The sequence below is a fragment of the Oncorhynchus gorbuscha genome, linkage group LG16 (assembly GCF_021184085.1).
Source record: "Oncorhynchus gorbuscha isolate QuinsamMale2020 ecotype Even-year linkage group LG16, OgorEven_v1.0, whole genome shotgun sequence".
Lineage (NCBI taxonomy): Eukaryota > Metazoa > Chordata > Actinopteri > Salmoniformes > Salmonidae > Oncorhynchus > Oncorhynchus gorbuscha.
In genome coordinates this window covers 67,735,101-67,756,087 of record NC_060188.1, presented here as the reverse complement: position 1 = coordinate 67,756,087, position 20,987 = coordinate 67,735,101, and the positions used below count along the sequence as shown (strand labels likewise).

General features: G+C 44.4%; 1 pseudogene; it reads right to left on the bottom strand.

The window, feature by feature from the left end:
* LOC123999798 overlaps positions 1–11,053 on the bottom strand; it is a 29,238-nt pseudogene extending 18,185 nt beyond the window's left edge.
* Positions 11,054–20,987: the final 9,934 nt, after the last annotated feature.

Genomic DNA, 20,987 nt, shown 5'->3' with positions numbered 1-20,987 from the left:
AACATTAAAAATACCATTATAGAAGGTAAAGTAAAAATCCAAACTGGTCCGTGAATGAATACCGGTATATATTTTTTACCGACCAGCCCTAGTACCATGTGGTGATGAGACTGGCTGTGAGTAACGTACCCTTCTCCAGGAAAGTCTCCATGATGAGGTGTTCGCAGAGCTCCAAGTGCTTGACGATGTCTTTACTCCGGCTGGGCTCAGCCTTGATGAAGCTCTCAATCACCTTGTAGAAGTCAAACGCTGTCAGCTGGAACACATCCAGGATCCACGGGAAAAACAGGTCCATCTTCACGGGGACACTACCACCATTGTTGTAGCCACTATTCTTGAAGGAGCACTGGACAATTGATAGCTCATCTGTGTCCAATTGATTATGATCCAGTATATACATGTTATTAAAGGGGAATTATATACTGTACATTGTAACATGCATGTTTGTTGCTAATTCTATCAATATTATTAGAAATGTTCAATGAGAAGTTAGTACATGGCTATTAAAGGCTCGTAGAATGATCAATACTAGGTTCATCCAGATGACTATCTGTTAGCAGTGAGTGAATGTGGTACTGGAGAGACTTACCGCCATTATGACCTCCAAAGCACAAGCTAGGAGTGAGGTGTGGAATGTGCATTCATTCAGGAGTTTACTGTCATGGAAATCACATGACTTAGGTCAGAGAAAATGGGCAATAGCACACTCCATAGATTAACAGTACACTGTGTATACACTGCAACTATTTTTTTAAAATGTATTTGTTTAAGTCTATTTTAAGAACTAATCCTTTTCATTCTTGTGAGATAACAAAATATGCTTATGTTGCATACCTGAAATTCTGCCCTGACAGCCTCTTCTCTTCCTATAGGGGAAAAATAGATTTGTCAGACATTTAAGAAAATATGGAGGTAAAACCTAAATAAGACCATGTCATTTACCGATTTCAGCATGGACACCATGACTCTGTAATACAACCGGACACCAAGGGTGAACCTCTGATGAAGAGAAGGAAAATACATTAATGAGTTATATGGACTACATCAGTATGTCATATAGTAGTCTGCCCACACTGGGGTGTATCAACCAAATATCATAGGTCAGTTTCACAAAGTGGCATGGTTATTATCTCTGTCAAGTCTGTGCAAGCACACAGTATTGTGTGCTTACATACAGCACACTATACTGAGGAATTACACATTACTTGAGACAAAGGGGCGGTATAAACTGTTGATACAGAGTTAGAGATATATATATATATATATACATACATACACACACACACATATACACACACACATACATACAGTGGGGCAAAGAAAGTATTTAGTCAGACACCAATTGTGCAAGTTCTCCCACTTAAAAAGATGAGGCCTGTAATTTTCATCATAGGTACACTTCAACTATGACAGACAAAATGGAAAGAAAAAAAAAGATTTTAAAAAATCCAGAAAATCACATTGTAGGATTTTTAATGAATTTATTTGCAAATTATGGTGGAAAATAAGTATTTGGTCACCTACAAACAAGCAAGATTTCTGGCTCTCACAGACCTGTAACTTCTTTAAGAGGCTCTTCTGTCCTCTGCTCGTTACCTGTATTAATGGCACCTGATTAGTGCCAGCTATATATAATCTATATACGCTAATCTATATATACACTACTCAAAAAAATAAAGGGAACACTAAAATAACACATCCTAGATCTGAATTAAATATTCTTATTAAATACTTTTTTCTTTACATAGTTGAATGTGCTGACAACAAATCACAAAAATTATCAATGGAAATCAAATTTATCAACCCATGGAGGTCTGGATTTGGAGTCACACTCAAAATTAAAGTGGAAAACCACACTACAGGCTAATCCAACTTTGATGTAATGTCTTTAAAACAAGTCAAAATGAGGCTCAGTAGTGTGTGTGGCCTCCACGCGCCTGTATGACCTCCCTACAACGCCTGGGCATGCTCCTGATGAGGTGGCGGATGGTCTCCTGAGGGATCTCTTCCCAGACCTGGACTAAAGCATCCGCCAACTCCTGGACAGTCTGTGGTGCAACGTGGCGTTGGTGGATGGAGTGAGACATGATGTCCCAGATGTGCTCAGTTGGATTCAGGTCTGGGGAACGAGCGGGCCAGTCCATAGCATCAATGCCTTCCTCTTGCAGGAACTGCTGACACACTCCAGCCACATGAGATCTAGCATTATCTTGCAATAGGAGGAACCCAGGGCCAAGGGCACCAGCATATGGTCTCACAAGGGGTCTGAGGATCTCATTTCGGTACCTAATGGCAGTCAGGCTACCTCTGGCGAGCACATGGAGGGCTGTGCGGCCCCCCCAAAGAAATGCCACCCCACACCATGACCAGGAAGGAGACGCGAAGGACCTTGTGAAGATGCTGGAGGAAACAGGTACAAAACTATCTATATCCACAGTAAAACAAGTCCTATATCGACGTATCCTGAAAAGCCGCTCGGCAAGGACTACGGTTTGCAACTGCACATGGGGACAAAGATTATACTTTTTGGAGAAATGTCCTCTGGTCTGATGAAACAAAAATAGAACTGTTTGGCCATAATGATCATCATTATGTTTGGAAGAAAAAGGGAGAGGCTTGCAAGCCGAAGAACACCATCCCAACAGTGAAGCACGGGGGTGGCAGCATCGTGTTGTGGAGGTGCTTTGCTGCAGGAGGGACTGGTGCACATCACAAAATAGATGGCATCACTGAAAAAGCGTGTGCGAACAAGGAGGCCTACAAACCTGATTCAGTTACACCACCTCTGTCAGGAGCAATGGGTCAAAATTCACCCAACTTGTGGGAAGCTTGTGGAAGGCTACCAAAAACATTTGACCCAAGTTGAACAATTTAAAGGTAATGCTACCAAATACTAATTGAGCGTATGTAAACTTCTGACCCACTGGGAATGTGATGAAAGAAATAAAAGCTGAAATAAATCCTTCTCTCTACTATTAATCTGACATCTCACATTCTTAAAATAAAGTGGTGATCCTAACTGACCTCAGACAGGAAATTTTTACTTGGATTAAATGTCAGGAATTGTGAAATTGGGTTTAAATCTATTTGGCTAAGGTGTATGTAAACTTCCAACTTCAACTGTATGTTCCAAAGAGATATATCTATCTATATGAGCGTATCGCTGAAGAATACTGTGGTAGCCATGCTGGCTAAGTGTGCCTTGAATTTTAAATAAATCACAGACCGTGTCACCAGCAAAGCAACCCCACACCATCACACCTCCTCCTCCATGCTTCACCATGGGAGTCACACGTGGAGATCATCCGTTCACCTACTCTGCGTCACACAAAGACACGGCGGTTGGAACTAAAAATCTCAATTTTGGACACAGACCAAAGGACAGATTTCCACTAGTCTAATGTCCATTGCTCGTGTTTCTTGGCCTAAACAAGTCTCTTCTTCTACTTGGTGTCCTTTAGTAGTGGTTTCGTTGCAGCAATTCGACCATGAAGGCCTGATTCCCACCGACTCCTCTGAACAGTTTGAGCTCCCGAGTGGCGCAGCGGTCTAAGGCACTGCATGTCAGTACAAGAGGAGTCACTATAGTCCCTGGTTCATATCCAGGCTGTATCACATCCGGACGTGATTGGGAGTCCCATAGGGCTGCGCACAATTGGCCCAGCATCGTTCAGGGTTTGGCCGGGGTAGGCCGTCATTATGAATAAGAATGTTATAACTAGGTAAATGTTATAACTAGGTAAATAAAAATGTAAAACACTTAACAGTTGATGTTGAGATATCTGTTACTTGAACTCTGTGAAGCCAGTTACATCATAGCACTTGGTTTTTGCGACTGCACTCAAAGTTCTTGAAATTGTCTTGATTGACTAACCTTCATGTCTTAAAATAATGGACTGTTGTTTCTCTTTGCTTATTTGAGCTGTTCTTGGCATAATATGGACTTTTAACAAATAGGGCCATCTTCTGTATACCACCCCTACCTTGTCACAACACAACTGATTGGATCAAACAAATTGAGGAGGAAAATTCATTTTTAACAAGGAACAATTTAAATGCATTCCAGGTGACTACCTCATAAAGCTGGTTGAGAGAATTCCAAGCATGTGCAAAGCTGTCATCAATATAAAATACACTTAGATTTTTTTGACACTTTTTTGGTTACTACATGATTCCATATGTGTTTTCAACAAGACATTGACCCAACACACCTCCAGGCTGTGTAAGGGCTATTTGACCAAGAAGGAGTGCTGCATAAAATGACCTAGGCCTCCAATCACCCAACCTCAACCCAATTGAGATGGCTCGGGATGAGTTAGACAGCAGAGTGAAGGAAAAGCAGCCAACAAGTGCTCAGCATACGTAGGAACTCCTTCAAGACTGTTGGAAAAGCATTCCAGGTGAAGCTGGTTGAGAGAATGCCAAGAGTGTGCAAAGCTGTCATCAAGGCAAAGGGTGGCTACTTGGAAGAATCTAAAATATATTTGGATTTTTGTTACACTTTTTTTGGTTACTACATTATTCCTTATGTGTTATTTCATAGTTGTGATTTCTTCACTATTATTCTACAATGTAGAAAATAGTATAAATAAAAACCCTGGAATGAGTAGGTGTCCAAACTTGAGTGGTACTCTATGTGTGTATGTATATACATTACCGTTCAAAAGTTTGGAAATGTTGTTTTCCATGACAACATATATGAAATTAGTTGCAAAATAGGAAATATAGTTATATATAGACGTTGACAAGGTTATAAATAATGATTTTTAATTTAAATAGTGTCCTTCAAACTTTCCTTTCGTCAAAGAATCCTCCATTTACAGCAATTTACAGCCTTGCAGACCTTTGGCATTCTAGCTGTCAATTTCTTGAGGTAATCTGAAGAGATTTCACCCCATGCTTCCTGAGGCACCTCCCACAAATTGGATTGGCTTGATGGGCACTTCTTACGTACCATACGGCCAAGCTGCTTAATAGGGTTGAGATCCGGGGACTGTGCTGGCCACTCCATTATAGACAGAATACCAGCTGTCTGCTTCTTCCCTAAATAGTTATTGCATAGTTTGGAGCTGTGCTTTGGGTCATTGTCCTGTTGTAGGAGGAAATTGGCTCCAATTACACGCTGTCCACAGGGTATGGCATGGCATTGCAAAATGGAGTGATAGCCTTCTTTCTTCAAGATCCCTTTACAAATCTCCCACTCTACCACCAAAGCACCCCCAGACCATCACATCGCCTCCACCGTGCTTGACAAACGGCATCAAGCACTCATTCCAGCATATTTCAACATTTTCTGCGTCTCACGAATGTTCTTCTTTGTGATCCGAACACCTCAAGCACAGAACACCTCAAATTTGTCTGTCCATAACACTTTTTTCCCCAATCTTCCTCTGTCCAGTGTCTGTTCTTTCGCCCAGCTTAATCTTTTATTTTTATTAGCCAGCCTGAGATATGGCTTTTTCTTTGCAACTCTACCTAGAAGGCAAGCATCCCAGAGTCACCTCTTCCCTGCTACCAGCTACCAGTTGAGGACATGTGAGGCATCTGTTTCACAAACTAGACACGCTGATGTACTTGTCCTCTTGCTCAGAAGTGCACCGGGCCTCCCACTCCTCTTTCTATTCTGGTTAGCGCCAGTTTGCGCTACTCTGTGAAGGGAGTAGTATACAGCATTGTACAAGTTCTTCAGTTTCTTGGCAATTTCTCGCATGGAATAGCCATCATTTCTCAGAACAAGAATAGACTGACAAGTTTCAGAAGAAAGTTATTTGCTTCTGGCCATTTTAAGCCTGTAATGAACCCAGGAGTGATGGTTGCTGATAAATGGGCCTCTGTACGCCTATGTAGATATTCCAGTAAAAATCGTTTCCAGCTACAATAGTCGTTTACGACATTAACAATGTCTACATTGTATTTCTGATCAATTTGATGTTATTTTAATTAACCAAAAATGTGAATTCAGAAACAGGTACATTTCTAAGTGACCCAAAACTTTTGAACGGTAGTGTATATTCTAAAATAGTAACAATAAAGAGGCTATATACACAAGGAGTACCGGTACGAGGTAGTTGGGGGGATTGATTGAGGTAATATGTACATGTAGGTTTGGTTAGTGATTGATTGATTGAAGTACTATGTAGGTAGTGGGTGAAAATCAGAAAGTCCTGGTAGCCATTAAATTAACTGTTCAGCAGTCTTATGGTTTTGGGGTAGAAGCTGTTCAGGAGCCCTTTGGACCCAGAGTTGGCACTCTGATACCGCTTGCCAAGCGGTAGCAGAGAACAGACTGACTTGGGTGGCAGATGTCTGACAATTTTGAGGGAATTCCTCTGACACGGCCAGGTGTAGAGGTCCTGGATGGCAGGGAGCTCGGCCCCAGGGATTTACTAGTCCATACACACTACCCTCTGTAGCGCCTTGTGATCAGATCCTGAGCAGTTGCCATATCAAGCAGTGATGCAGCCAGTCAGGATGCTCTCGATTATGCAGCTGTAAAACTTTGAGGATCTGAGGGCCTATGTCAAATCTGCTCAGCCTCATGAGTGGAAAGAGGCATTGTCGTGCCTCTTCACAACTGTGTCGGTGTGATTGGACCATAAGTCATCAGTGATGTGGAAACCGAGGAACGTGAAGCTCTCGACCATCTCCACTACAGCCCCATCGATGTGAATAGGGGCATGCTCGGTCCTCCGTCTGCGGGTCTCCGTCCCATAGAGGCCATTGTTTGTTGACATATTTCTATATAACTTGGGGCATAGCAATAAGCTCCAGCATTTAATGCAGTTTTTGCATCCTACCTGGGGAAGGTCCTGAGTCCCAGAGAGGCGTATAGAGTCCAGAAAAGCAGAGAAACTGGTCTGGTACACATTCTTCACCTGGAACACAAGTACAACAGATGACCAATGAGATGACAGACACAAAAAACCCAAACACAGAATTCTCAAGCCATGTAAATTTACTGTCTGAACCTCACCTATTCTGTGTGACAAATGACAACGTCTCAACCTTATAAGTGGATGGATTGGGTGTTTGTCTTGAGTAAATGAAAGATAATGTCAATGTGAGGGCATGAGGCTTGCAGTAGGAAGGGGACGTCCCGAGACTGAAGGTCAAAAAGTCTTATTGTAAAGTGGCTGCAGCAGGCTAGGAGGGCAGCGCCTGATGAAGAACCCCAGAACACACATGCCATCAGATGGAAGGATATGACCACATCATCCCCCATCTGCTAGAACCCTTCCTGCAGATAGCACAGACAATGGACATCAGCAGCAGTATCATAACACAGGCCTGTCTTAACAGCGTCATGGGGGAAAACAGACCCATGGATAGAAACCTGCAGCTCACCTCGCCAGAACTCTGACTAGGCATGAAGAGGGAAAGTGTATGTCTTTGTTGCTCTTCGCCTTGTAAAAAAAACAAATTTGCAACATTAGTGATCAACAACCACTGATCCACCTTTTGCCAAAAGGAACATTATCCAGCAGCCCTGCAGGATTTCTTTCCACCTGGAACAAAGAACTGATCTGGGCACTGGCTCTGACAAAGGCCCCACTGGTACTCCTGGATCTACTACTTACTTCAGATCCACTGCCTTCTGGACTTGAGTGAAAGGTAAAACTTGCAACTTCCAAGTCAGTCACAGCCACAAACAAGCAAGCACTACAAAGCCTTTGAGTGTCCTGTGTTGACAGAGAGAGAAGAAAAATGTAATGTTTCGTCAATCTCTCTGTGAATAACCTTGAATAAAATGTATATCAGAGACAAATAGTTATTGTTCAGTTGTTTATTCACTTGTTATATTCTATCCATCAGAGCATACAGAAATGGTATTAGTAGATTTTTAAAAAAAGTTTATTTTCTATTAGTAACTTGAGGACAATGAGTGGATACGTACAGGGACTTTGTCCACTGAGGCCTGAACTGCCTTCCATATTGTCCAGGCACGATCACACACTGCATCTGTCAGTCACAAAGTCAGCATCCTTCTCTTTGTGCCTGATGGTTCAAAAAAAGTTTAAAAAGGAAGAAAGTTAGACACATTTAAATAAACCATACACTGTTTTGACAGTCATGATTTGTGAGGGGAGCAATGAGTACAGGTAGTTAGTTGTGGCATTCGTGTGTTTTAGTCATTGTCTGTAAACCTTAGTTGCTACATGCCTTTTGGACACAATGATAAAAACCCATTGATTTTAGTTCAACTGTCATACCACACCAGAACACAAAATAGAAGCTTGTTTTACTCCAATGTTTAAACAATGTAAGCGTAACATGCCTTAAAAAGCTATACTTTTGATATCATTGAGAGCCAGTCTGAATTTGAGAGTGGTTCCATTTAGCCTCTGCATTTCTCCAGGCCAACCCCTCAGCTTTTAGACCACAAACAGAGGCAGGTAACTGCTTTGTTATCGTTTCAACTAAGGATTATAGCTACTTTAACGCCATAATTCTAACACTTAATGGTAGAAAGCGTAATCCAGTCCCAAATGTTGTGTCCATGCTTACTTACGAATGTTGAAGAAGATTACTGAAGTGGGAAATAATATCTATGAACCGAGATCAAATCGACTGGAGTCATTTTAGTGGGGGGCATATGAAAGCCCCATCATATTAGCTCATTTATTTGGCAAGACAACAGTACCCAAGATCCTTAGCGTACAGTAGCTAACAAAACGAGTGGCATGCCACATATTCCCAAATGCTGTAACTACAACAGTAACATGTTTTCCCAGCTGTTCGACTCGAACTGTTTTCGTATGGGATGTTGTTGGTAGCTAGCTCGCAAACAATTACCAATTATAATTTTACGTACAGAAAATAACGTTATATTTTAGCCAGTAACATAACAGGGTAGCTAGTGTTTTACACGATTCTTTTGACTCGGTATCTTGCTAAATACGATGGATAGATGGGAAGTTTACCTTTCTATCAATAAAATCAGGCTTGTCCGAGGAGGCATTTTCTATGCTGGGTTTAATTTCCTTGTCCTGTGCTGCTCCAGAGTTGCGTTTTCTGGGTGGCTTCTTGGTGTGTTATCAGATTATTAAAACTAAATACAAATCAGTAACTGTCGTTCTTCTATTTTATCTCAATCCGATATCGTACAACCCCGGTTTTCTATTGTCCCCTGACTCGCGGCAGAAAGAAACCGCAGAAAAAGGTTGCAGACGCACATCCACCAGCCGCCCCCCCCCCCCCAAAAATAGAGGGTTGACGTACGAGGCCTCCTGGCGGCCATGTTGGAAGACCACCGCATCAATTATTTCGACAACTGCATGGTAACAGTACCTAAAATGATTATTTGTGCAGGATTTGGCAGCTCTAACAAGACAGACAACAGGAATAACATATTCTTTACAGATTAGCCGTAGCAGAGGGTAGTGAGGACTGCACAACGCATCACCGGGGGGCAAACTTCCTGCCCTCCAGGACACCTACACCACCCGTTGTTACAGGAAGGCCATAAAGATCATCAAGGACATCAACCACCCGAACCACTGCCTGTTCACCCCGCTATCATCCAGAAGGCGAGGTCAGTACAGGTGCATCAAAGCTGGGACCGAGAGACTGAAAAACAGCTTCTATCTCAAGGCCATCAGACTGTTAAACAGCCACCACTAACATTGAGTGGCTGCTGCCAACACACTGTCATTGACACTGACCCAACTCCAGCCATTTTAATAATGGGAATTGATGGGAAATGATGTAAATATATCACTAGCCACTTTAAACAATGCTACCTTATATAATGTTACTTACCCTACATTATTCATCTCATATGCATATGTATATACTGTACTCTACATCATCGACTGCATCCTTATGTAACACATGTATCACTAGCCACTTTAACTATGCCACTTTGTTTACTTTGTCTACACAGTCATCTCATATGTATATACTGTACTCGATACCATCTACTGTATGCTGCTCTGTACCATCACTCATTCATATATCCTTATGTACATGTTCCTTATCCCCTTACACTGTGTATAAGACAGTAGTTTTGGAATTGTTAGTTAGATTACTTGTTGGTTATCACTGCATTGTCGGAACTAGAAGCACAAGCATTTCGCTACACTCGCATTTAACATCTGCTAACCATGTGTATGTGACAAATAAAATTTGATTTGATTTGATTTATTACATCAGAAAAGCAAATAAACTTTTTTGCAAATCAAGACCTGAACCGACAGCTGCAAGTCATGTGTTGCAGCCTTGCTATAGTGTTTTAGGGCTCTCTTCATGTAGTGTTGTCGTGAAGTGTGTTTTGTCCTATTTGTTTAATCCCAGCTCCCATCCCCGCAGGAGTCCTTTCATTACAGTAAATGACAAAAAAGTATCCTTCTGGCTTGCAGGGCAAGATTCCTGAACAGTGAAATCCATTATCGGTCTCTTCATACACACAGCTCTGTAGGTGATGATACACTCTCCACCTCCACCAGTGAAGGGTCATGCCTGTCCCATTTTCCCAGGTCATAGCTGTGAAATCCACCTCAAGGTTGAACGTGTCTCTGTCAGGTTTACCCTGAAAACAGAGCCTTCACCCTCTACTCGTTCCTCTCCCCCTCAATTGTTGTTCACCCTCCAGGAATTGAGGTCAAATAGATTTCTTAAAATAATGAATGGAGAGAGAAAGAGATTAAATAGATTTTTATAATGAATGGGATTTGACTTTGTATATTTTCCTTACTGATGTAAACCCAGGATTTCACAATAGGCGGTCGACGGGTGATTTTTCTGAGCAAAAACGCATACAGTACCAGTCAAATGGTTGGACACCTACTCATTCAAGAGTTATTTTCACTATTTTCTACAATTGTAGAATAATAGTGAAGATATCAAAACTATGAAATAACACAATCATGTAGTAACCAAAAAGTGTTAAATCAAAATATATTTTATATTTGAGGTTCTTCAAAGTAGATACCCTTTGGTTTGATGACAGTTCAGCTGGAATGCTTTTCTAACAGTCTTGAAGGAGTTCCCACATATTCTGAGCACTGGTTGGCTGCTTTTCCTTCACTCTGCTGTCCAACTCATCCCGAACCATTGTTTGTCAAATACTTTGTTTGGTATTACTGCAGTCAATTTGCAGTGTACAAATTAACTGTTCTGGCCTCCCAACCATCCGCTCGAGGAAATATTGGCCCACGGCTGAATGTAATTTGTGACTCCTGTCCTACATGATTTGCACACTGGCAGCCTTTAAACTTTCAAGGGTTTCATGTGTTCTTAGTGTGGCTCCAGTATTCAAGCCATTTCAATACAGCTTTATTTGTCCCCTTAGGGCAAGGGTGGGGGACATCCGGCCTCCGGGCCTTATACGGCCTTCAATACCGTTTGATCAGGCCACCGAGCCAATTCATAAATACATTTATATAAAAAAAGCTCTAGACATCGTTTTTACACAAATTAATTCTTACAAATCCATCCACCTCCCCCAAGGGCTTGGCGCTACCAGACAACTCATCATCGAGCACCTGTACATCAGAAAAATGGCGACAGTAAAGACAAGTCAATGCAGAGTGTAATGTTTTCCAAGACAAATTAATATAGAAAGGCAAACCTGTATGCCTATTTTGTGGGGATGCACTTGCAGTAATGAAAAAGGCAAATTTTTGTGGATAAAGTCATTGCTCTTCAGCGGGGTTTTGGTATCCAACAAGCCGACTTTACAAAACATTTCCCCATCCAAATGAGGTTATGCAAGCAAGTTGTGGTGCGCGAGCTTATCGCAAAGAAACTGAAGCCTCATAAGGAAGGATAATTTGTAAGAGTGTCTCCTTGCCACTGCAGCGTTCCTAGCACCAGACAAAGTTAAATTGTTCCAAAGTGTCAGTTTTCTCGAAGAATCGTCACGGAGCGGATAACTGACATGGCACAAAACATTGGAGGACTTCACATGAAATTGAGTTTCTCTTTGGCATGTGATGAAACGACTGACACCAAATAATGCCCAATTTGTGCGTGGTATTAGAAGAGTTTGACACAAGGGAGGAATTGCTGTCATGCAGGTGAAAGAGGACCCAAAAGCGACTTAACAGAAACAGAGTTTATTTAAGTCCAAACAGGGAATAACAGAAATCCTCTAGTCTGTAGAGGGGAATAACTGGAGAAGCGGCCACAGACTGCAGGTCGCTTCGGGTAGGCGCAGGCCGTAGTAGACAGAGACACCTGCTCACACGCAGCATCTGATGAAGGCAAAAAACACGACAGGACAGGGCGAAACACAATCACAGCATGGTGAATACAAAACAAGGAACCGACGGGACAGGAACGGAACACAAAGGAATAAATAGGGACTCTAATCAGGGGAAAGGATCGGGAACAGGTGTGGGAAGACTAAATGATGATTAGGGGAATAGGAACAGCTGGGAGCAGGAACGGAACGATAGAGAGAAGAGAGAGCGAGAGAGTGAGAGGGGAGGGGGAGAGAGAGGGATAGAAAGAGGGAAAGAACCCAATAAGACCAGCAGAGGGAAACGAACAGAATGGGGAGCACAGGGACAAGACATGATAATAAATGACAAACATGACAGTACCCCCCACTCACCGAGCGCCTCCTGGCGCACTCGAGGAGGAATCCTGGCGGCAACGGAGGAAATCATCGATGAGTGAACGGTCCAGCACGTCCCGAGACGGAACCCAACTCCTCTCCTCAGGACCGTAACCTTCCCAATCCACTAAGTATTGGTGACCCCGTCCCCGAGAACGCATGTCCATGATCTTATGTACCTTGTAAATAGGTGCGCTCGACAAGGACGGGAGGGGGAGGGAAGACGAACGGAGGTGCGAAGAAAGGGCTTAACACAGGAGACATGGAAGACAGGATGGACGCGACGAAGATGTCGCGGAAGAAGCAGTCGCACAGCGACAGGATTGACGACCTGGGAGACACGGAACGGACCAATGAACCGCGGAGTCAACTTACGAGAAGCTGTCGTAAGAGGAAGGTTGCGAGTGGAAAGCCACACTCTCTGGCCGCAACAATACCTTGGACTCTTAATCCTGCGTTTATTGGCGGCTCTCACCGTCTGTGCCCTGTAACGGCAAAGTGCAGACCTCACCCTCCTCCAGGTGCGCTCACAACGTTGGACAAACGCTTGAGCGGAGGGAACGCTGGACTCGGCAAGCTGGGATGAGAACAGAGGAGGCTGGTAACCCAGACTACTCTGAAACGGAGATAACCCGGTAGCAGACGAAGGAAGCGAATTGTGAGCGTATTCTGCCCAGGGGAGCTGTTCTGCCCAAGACGCAGGGTTTCTGAAAGAAAGGCTGCGTAGTATGCGACCAATCGTCTGATTGGCCCTCTCTGCTTGACCGTTAGACTGGGGATGAAACCCGGAAGAGAGACTGACGGACGCACCAATCAAACGACAGAACTCCCTCCAAAACTGTGACGTGAATTGCGGGCCTCTGTCTGAAACGGCGTCTAACGGAAGGCCATGAATTCTGAATACATTCTCAATAATGATTTGTGCCGTCTCCTTAGCGGAAGGAAGTTTAGCGAGGGGAATGAAATGTGCCGCCTTAGAGAACCTATCGACAACCGTAAGAATCACAGTCTTCCCCGCAGACAAAGGCAGACCGGTAATGAAGTCTAAGGCGATGTGAGACCATGGTCGAGAAGGAATGGGGAGCGGTCTGAGACGACCGGCAGGAGGAGAGTTACCCGACTTAGTCTGCGCGCAGTCCGAACAAGCAGCCACGAAACGGCGCGTGTCACGCTCCTGAGTCGGCCACCAAAAGCGCTGGCGAATAGACGCAAGAGTGCCTCGAACACCGGGATGACCAGCTAACTTGGCAGAGTGAGCCCACTGAAGAACAGCCAGACGAGTGGAAACAGGAACGAAAAAGGAGGTTACTAGGACAAGCGCGCGGCGACGCAGTGTGCGTGAGTGCTTGCTTAACCTGTCTTTCAATTCCCCAGACTGTTAACCCGACAACACGCCCATAAGGAAGAATCCCCTCGGGATCAGTAGAAGCCACAGAAGAACTAAACAGACGGGATAAGGCATCAGGCTTGGTGTTCTTGCTACCCGGACGGTAAGAAATCACAAACTCGAAACGAGCGAAAAACAACGCCCAACGAGCTTGACGGGCATTAAGTCGTTTGGCAGAACGGATGTACTCAAGGTTCTTATGGTCTGTCCAAACGACAAAAGGAACGGTCGCCCCCTCCAACCACTGTCGCCATTCGCCTAGGGCTAAGCGGATGGCGAGCAGTTCACGGTTACCCACATCATAGTTGCGCTCAGATGGCGACAGGCGATGAGAAAAATAAGCGCAAGGATGAACCTTATCGTCAGACTGGAAGCGCTGGGATAGAATGGCTCCCACGCCTACCTCTGAAGCGTCAACCTCGACAATGAATTGTCTAGTGACGTCAGGAGTAACGAGGATAGGAGCGGACGTAAAACGTTCTTTAAGAAGATCAAAAGCTCCCTGGGCGGAACCGGACCACTTAAAACACGTCTTGACAGAAGTAAGAGCTGTGAGAGGGGCAGCAACTTGACCGAAATTACGAATGAAACGCCGATAGAAATTAGCGAAACCTAAAAAGCGCTGCAACTCGACACGTGACCTTGGAACGGGCCAATCACTGACAGCTTGGACCTTAGCGGAATCCATCTGAATGCCTTCAGCGGAAATAACGGAACCGAGAAAAGTAACGGAGGAGACATGAAAAGAGCACTTCTCAGCCTTTACGTAGAGACAATTCTCTAAAAGGCGCTGTAGAACACGTCGAACATGCTGAACATGAATCTCGAGTGACGGAGAAAAAATCAGGATATCGTCAAGATAGACAAAAACAAAAATGTTCAGCATGTCTCTCAGAACATCATTAACTAATGCCTGAAAAACAGCTGGCGCATTGGCGAGACCGAACGGCAGAACCCGGTACTCAAAATGCCCTAACGGAGTGTTAAACGCCGTTTTCCACTCGTCCCCCCTCTCTGATGCGCACGAGATGGTAAGCGTTACGAAGGTCCAACTTAGTAAAGCACCTGGCTCCTGCAGAATCTCGAAGGCTGATGACATAAGGGGGAAGCGGATAACGATTCTTAACCGTTATGTCATTCAGCCCTCGATAATCCACGCAGGGGCGCAGAGTACCGTCCTTCTTCTTAACAAAAAAGAACCCCGCCCCGGCCGGGGGAAGAAGAAGGCACTATGGTACCGGCGTCAAGAGACACAGACAAATAATCCTCGAGAGCCTTACGTTCGGGAGCCGACAGAGAGTATAGTCTACCTCGAGGAGGAGTGGTCCCCGGAAGGAGATCAATACTACAATCATACGACCGGTGAGGAGGAAGGGAGTTGGCTCGGGACCGACTGAAGACCGTGCGCAGATCATGATATTCCTCCGGCACTCCTGTCAAATCGCCAGGTTCCTCCTGAGAAGTAGGGACAGAAGAAACGGGAGGGATGGCAGACATTAAACACTTCACATGACAAGAAACGTTCCAGGATAGGATAGAATTACTAGACCAATTAATAGAAGGATTATGACATACTAGCCAGGGATGACCCAAAACAACAGGTGTAAACGGTGAACGGAAAATCAAAAAAGAAATAGTCTCACTGTGGTTACCAGATACTGTGAGAGTTAAAGGTAGTGTCTCAAATTTGATACTGGGAAGATGACTACCATCTAAGGCAAACATGGGCGTAGGCCTGTCTAACGGTCTGAAAGGAATGTTATGTTTCCGAACCCATGCTTCGTCCATGAAACAACCCTCAGCCCCAGAGTCAATCAAGGCACTGCATGTAGCACCCGAACCGGTCCAGCGTAGATGGACCGACATAGTAGTACAAGATCTAGATGAAGGGACCTGAGTAGTAGCGCTCACCAGTAGCCCTCCGCTTACTGATGGGCTCTGGCCTCTTACTGGACATGAATTAACAAAATGTCCAGCAACTCCGCAATAGAGGCACAGGCGGTTGGTGATCCTCCGTTCCCTCTCCTTAGTCGAGATGCGAATCCCTCCCAGCTGCATGGGCTCAGTCTCAAAGCCAGAGGAGGGAGATGGTTGCGATGCGGAGCAGGGAAACACCGTTGATGCGAGCTCTCTTCCACGAGCCCGGTGACGAAGATCTACCCGTCGTTCTATGCGGATGGCGAGAGCAATCAAAGAGTCCACATCTGATGGAACCTCCCGGGAGAGAATCTCATCCTTAACCACTGCGTGGAGTCCCTCCAGAAAACGAGCGAGCAGCGCCGGCTCGTTCCACTCACTAGAGGCAGCAAGAGTGCGAAACTCAATAGAATAATCCGTTATGGACCGTTCACCTTGGCATAAGGAAGCCAGGGCCCTAGAAGCCTCCCTACCAAAAACTGAACGGTCAAAAACCCGAATCATCTCCTCTTTAAAGTTCTGGAACTTGTTAGAGCAATCAGCCCTTGCCTCCCAGATAGCTGTGCCCCATTCTCGAGCCCGGCCAGTAAGGAGTGAAATGACGTAAGCAACCCGAGCTCTCTCTCTAGAGTATGTGTTGGGTTGGAGAGAGAACACAATCTCACACTGCGTGAGAAAGGAGCGGCACTCAGTGGGCTGCCCGGAGTAGCAAGGTGGGTTATTAACCCTAGGTTCTGGAGGCTCGGCAGGCCAGGAAGTAACAGGTGGCACAAGACGTAGACTCTGGAACTGTCCAGAGAGGTCGGAAACCTGAGCGGCCAGGTTCTCCACGGCATGGCGAGCAGCAGACAATTCCTGCTCGTGTCTGCCGAGCATGGCTCCTTGGATCTCGACGGCAGTGTAACGAGCGTCTGAAGTCGCTGGGTCCATTCCTTGGTCGGTTCCTTCTGTCATGCAGGTGAAAGAGGACCCAAAAGCGACTTAACAGAAACAGAGTTTATTTAAGTCCAAACAGGGAATAACAGAAATCCTCTAGTCTGTAGAGGGAATAACTGGAGAAGCGGCCACAGACTGCAGGTCGCTTCGGGTAGGCGCAGGCCGTAGTAGACAGAGACACCTGCTCACACGCAGCATCTGATGAAGGCAAAAAACACGACAGGACAGGGCGAAACACAATCACAGCATGGTGAATACAAAACAAGGAACCGACGGGACAGGAACGGAACACAAAGGAATAAATAGGGACTCTAATCAGGGGAAAGGATCGGGAACAGGTGTGGGAAGACTAAATGATGATTAGGGGAATAGGAACAGCTGGGAGCAGGAACGGAACGATAGAGAGAAGAGAGAGCGAGAGAGTGAGAGGGGGAAGGGGAGAGAGAGGGATAGAAAGAGGGAAAGAACCCAATAAGACCAGCAGAGGGAAACGAACAGAATGGGGAGCACAGGGACAAGACATGATAATAAATGACAAACATGACAATTGCTGTCTTTGGAAGCCATGCATCGCACCACCAGAGGTGAGGACTTGTCTCGGCTATGAGCAAATTTGAACTACAGTTTAAAAAATTAAGTTACCATATTACAGATGGAGCGACAGCCATGGTTGGCTCGAAAAAGCGGTTAACCGCATTAGTGAATTATTTTTTCCGTTCTCAGTCTTGATCAAAGTGATTTAATTGCATGCAACTACATCATGAATAAAAACATAAAAACATGAATAAAGCAAAAAATAGCACATAATAATATGGCCCTGGAATAAATGTATAAATATCCAAATGGCCCTTGATGGCAAAAAGGTTCCCCACACCTGCCTTAGAGCAATTACTATAGCAGTGTAACATGGCCTGGGTGATGAGAGACAGAAAATGGGGCGGACGATACGGATGTCTGTGTCCCAGACTATTTGCTGATGGCCACGATGGCCCACATGGGGATCCTTGCCCCAGCAGGATACACGTAGGCACCATAGTGCAGCTCGGTGTTGTACATCTCAATGAAGATATAGGTCAAGATGAACTGGAAGCACAGGGACACAGAAACAGAGAGGTGGGTGAAAAGGGCAACAGAAATTAAAACCTCAGCAATAAGAATTTGCTCATAAAATACACACAGACATACTGAGGGGTGATTGAAAAGAAGCCCACACTGAGGGGTGTTAAATGTCTGTGTTTGGTGGGTTTAAAGCACTGTGGTTTACCAGAATGTCGACCCCCAGCATGAAAAAGGAGAGGATCGACCAAAACAGAGCCTGGCAGTTGAGGAAGAGGTTCTGAGTATGCCACAAATGCCAAACCGGGTACCTGGCGGAAGAATAATGAGCTTATATTTGCCATGATAATAACTGGATGTATTGTGATTACCATGTCATAAACATAAAATATATGTATTGTTAATTCAAGAGTGATTTGCTCATTGTGAGCTACCAGTGTCTTCCACCTCTCTAACAGGCACTCCCTTCCGCCAAGCCATGTGACCCAGAATTGAAAATATGGCGAAGCCCACAAAGAGGCTGATGCTGCAGTTCCCTATGGTGATGACCAGACAGTCCCTGAAAGCAGAACAATTTTAGAATTGACTCAATTTCACAGCATGCCTGTAGCCTCAGAGTGCATAGAATAGTACTACTGACCTGATGACATTGTTATCAAACTTATTGTATGAGGCCGTGCAGAGCAGCCCCCCCAACACCAATCCCCAATGAGTAGAAGATCTGGGAGGAGTATCGTTACTTACATGGTAACGGTGACAGAAGACATGCGGTTTACTTTGTTGGCCATTAGCAAGGGCCTTGACACACATCATTAAAGGTAGGCACACACACAGCCTAAACTTAACTCTAGATAAACCACCCTGTCTCCACTACAGGACATACCTGTGCACTGGTCAGCCAACCCAAGTCAGTTGTCAGGTAGAAGGCAACACCCTGAAGGGACCCCTCCGGTGTAGCACCTGGTGACATCATGAGCTAAATTAAACCCAGTCAGCTGTGCTGGACTCTAGAACAGATAACACATTTAAAACTGTCAGACAGATCCTATAACGGTGTCATGCCTTGATTTTGAAAAGTATAATTCCATGTCACAAGTTTGGTACTCCCTCTCCATTTGAACTTGTATGAGACACTGGGACTGCACATTGTTTAGGGTTAATACAGTCAGCGACAATGGTAGGAATTGCTATGTAGTCCAGATCAACAGATATGGGTGTGGTTCACACATCAGGAAATGTGAGTGTGTGAGTTGTCAGTGGACCAGTAAAAAGACTGCAAAGAGATTAACTAAGGACAAGAACTGGAAATAGGTCAGGTTAAAATGGTAGTTCAGTTTTTGTAACAGCAAATAATTTGATTTAGGCCACTACCATCTGCCTCCCTTCAACATCATGACACAGTGTATGTCATACAAGGGGAATAAAGAGTAGCTACAGGTAGTTGATATAAATTCGACAGAATTGGCTGTAGGGCAAACTGTTTTTCAAGGGAAGTTGGTGACAACTATCATCCCTCTTACTGTTACGATCAGTAGGTTTCCTGTAAAGATCATTGTATAGAACATTATCGTCACACAAGATCAAGAAATCTGATACACGTCAAATCAGTTTGCATAATAAATTTCAGATGCTCAGAACAGGAGTTAATAAAAGCATAGAACGCCTGGAGCTGTTTTGCGTCACCCCTCCACAGAACACAAAATATCAATATACCGTTTCCAAATGATGTTAGGCAAAAAAAAAAAAAAAAAAAACACAAAAAAAAAAGGGTTGAAAATAAGACCAACCCACATAAAAATTAGCATAGTTAGGAGCCATGGGGGATCCCATGGCAATACCAGTTGTCAGAATAAATAAATAATTTAGAAACATGAAGTAGTTGTGTGCGAGTACTATTTCAGACAATGTTATAATGCATGCGTAGTTCATTAGGGTCACGTTGCAGAAGAAAATGTTCCATAGCTTCAATACCGGCCTCGTATGGAATTTGTGTATGACAACTCAAAAGTAACTAACAAAGTGTTCTCTGGGAGAGGATCAAGAGATTCAAAAAGAGATCATACTGCTGGTGTCAGTAGCCACAAAATATAACCCTTTATTAAGCAAGGAGATATGGGCAGGGCTCAATATCTTGCTTGTTAAATTAAAGACACCCAGTCCCATAGGTTCTGGGACCTTGAACGGGCCCCTCTACCTCTGGTAGTAGTTCCTCCTTACCCGGTCGGGTGCGGCATATCGTCGGTGCGCGTGTCCGCGACCACCTCCGCCCTTCTGTTGGCCCAGTCTCTCGTTGGATGAAAAACTGCCACTGGAAGCTCAGGTTGTAGAGCGTTGGTCAGACGGGGGTGGACAGAAGTAAGCGGCATCCCTCCTGCGTCTTTCATGGAGAGGAGGAGCAGGACCTCGTTTGTCAGAGTTTCTCCATAAGTAGACTTTGTCCTATGCCTTGTCTTTTTTGTCTTGATTGAATTTCTTGATTTTAAGTTCCTTAATTTCTGAGACAGCTTGTCCTGGAGCGCTTGGTTATCAGTTTATCTGTTCATTGAATATGCCATCAACATTAACAGCTCCTTGCAGAGCTGTGCGTTTCTCTTCAATCGTGTTATACGTTTCAATAATAATCATTTTTCAACTGGTCAACAATTGTCATTAAATCAATAGAACATTTGTTCAGGATGGCACACCAGCGCTCACAAATCTTTGCGCTGTCCCAATGATGGTTATTTTTCACCTGAGTCCCCGTGGAATAATGCCTTGACGCACGTAATCACTAAGAGTGACTATATGTAGATGCGTTCTCGTCTGGCACTTTAATAAATGTAACAGTTCTTTCGAGAGGTCAGAATTACCCCTGGCATGTCAAAAAGGGACTCCGATACAATGATCTTATCACGTTCCCTTTGGCTATATTCAAAGTAATCTTGTTTAGGTCTTTGACCAATGTCAGGAAAATAATTATAATTCGGCATCGTTGTAGAGCTTTTTGTCGGTAGGGTGCTGTTTACTGGGTAATAGACTAATCTAGAGGCGAAAGAAACACACCTATATAGCGAGGTGCTGGCAAGCGGAGTGGAACGCTTTAAAAAATAAAGTAGAGCCGCAAACACTTGGAGCTCCGATGCAAAAATATTT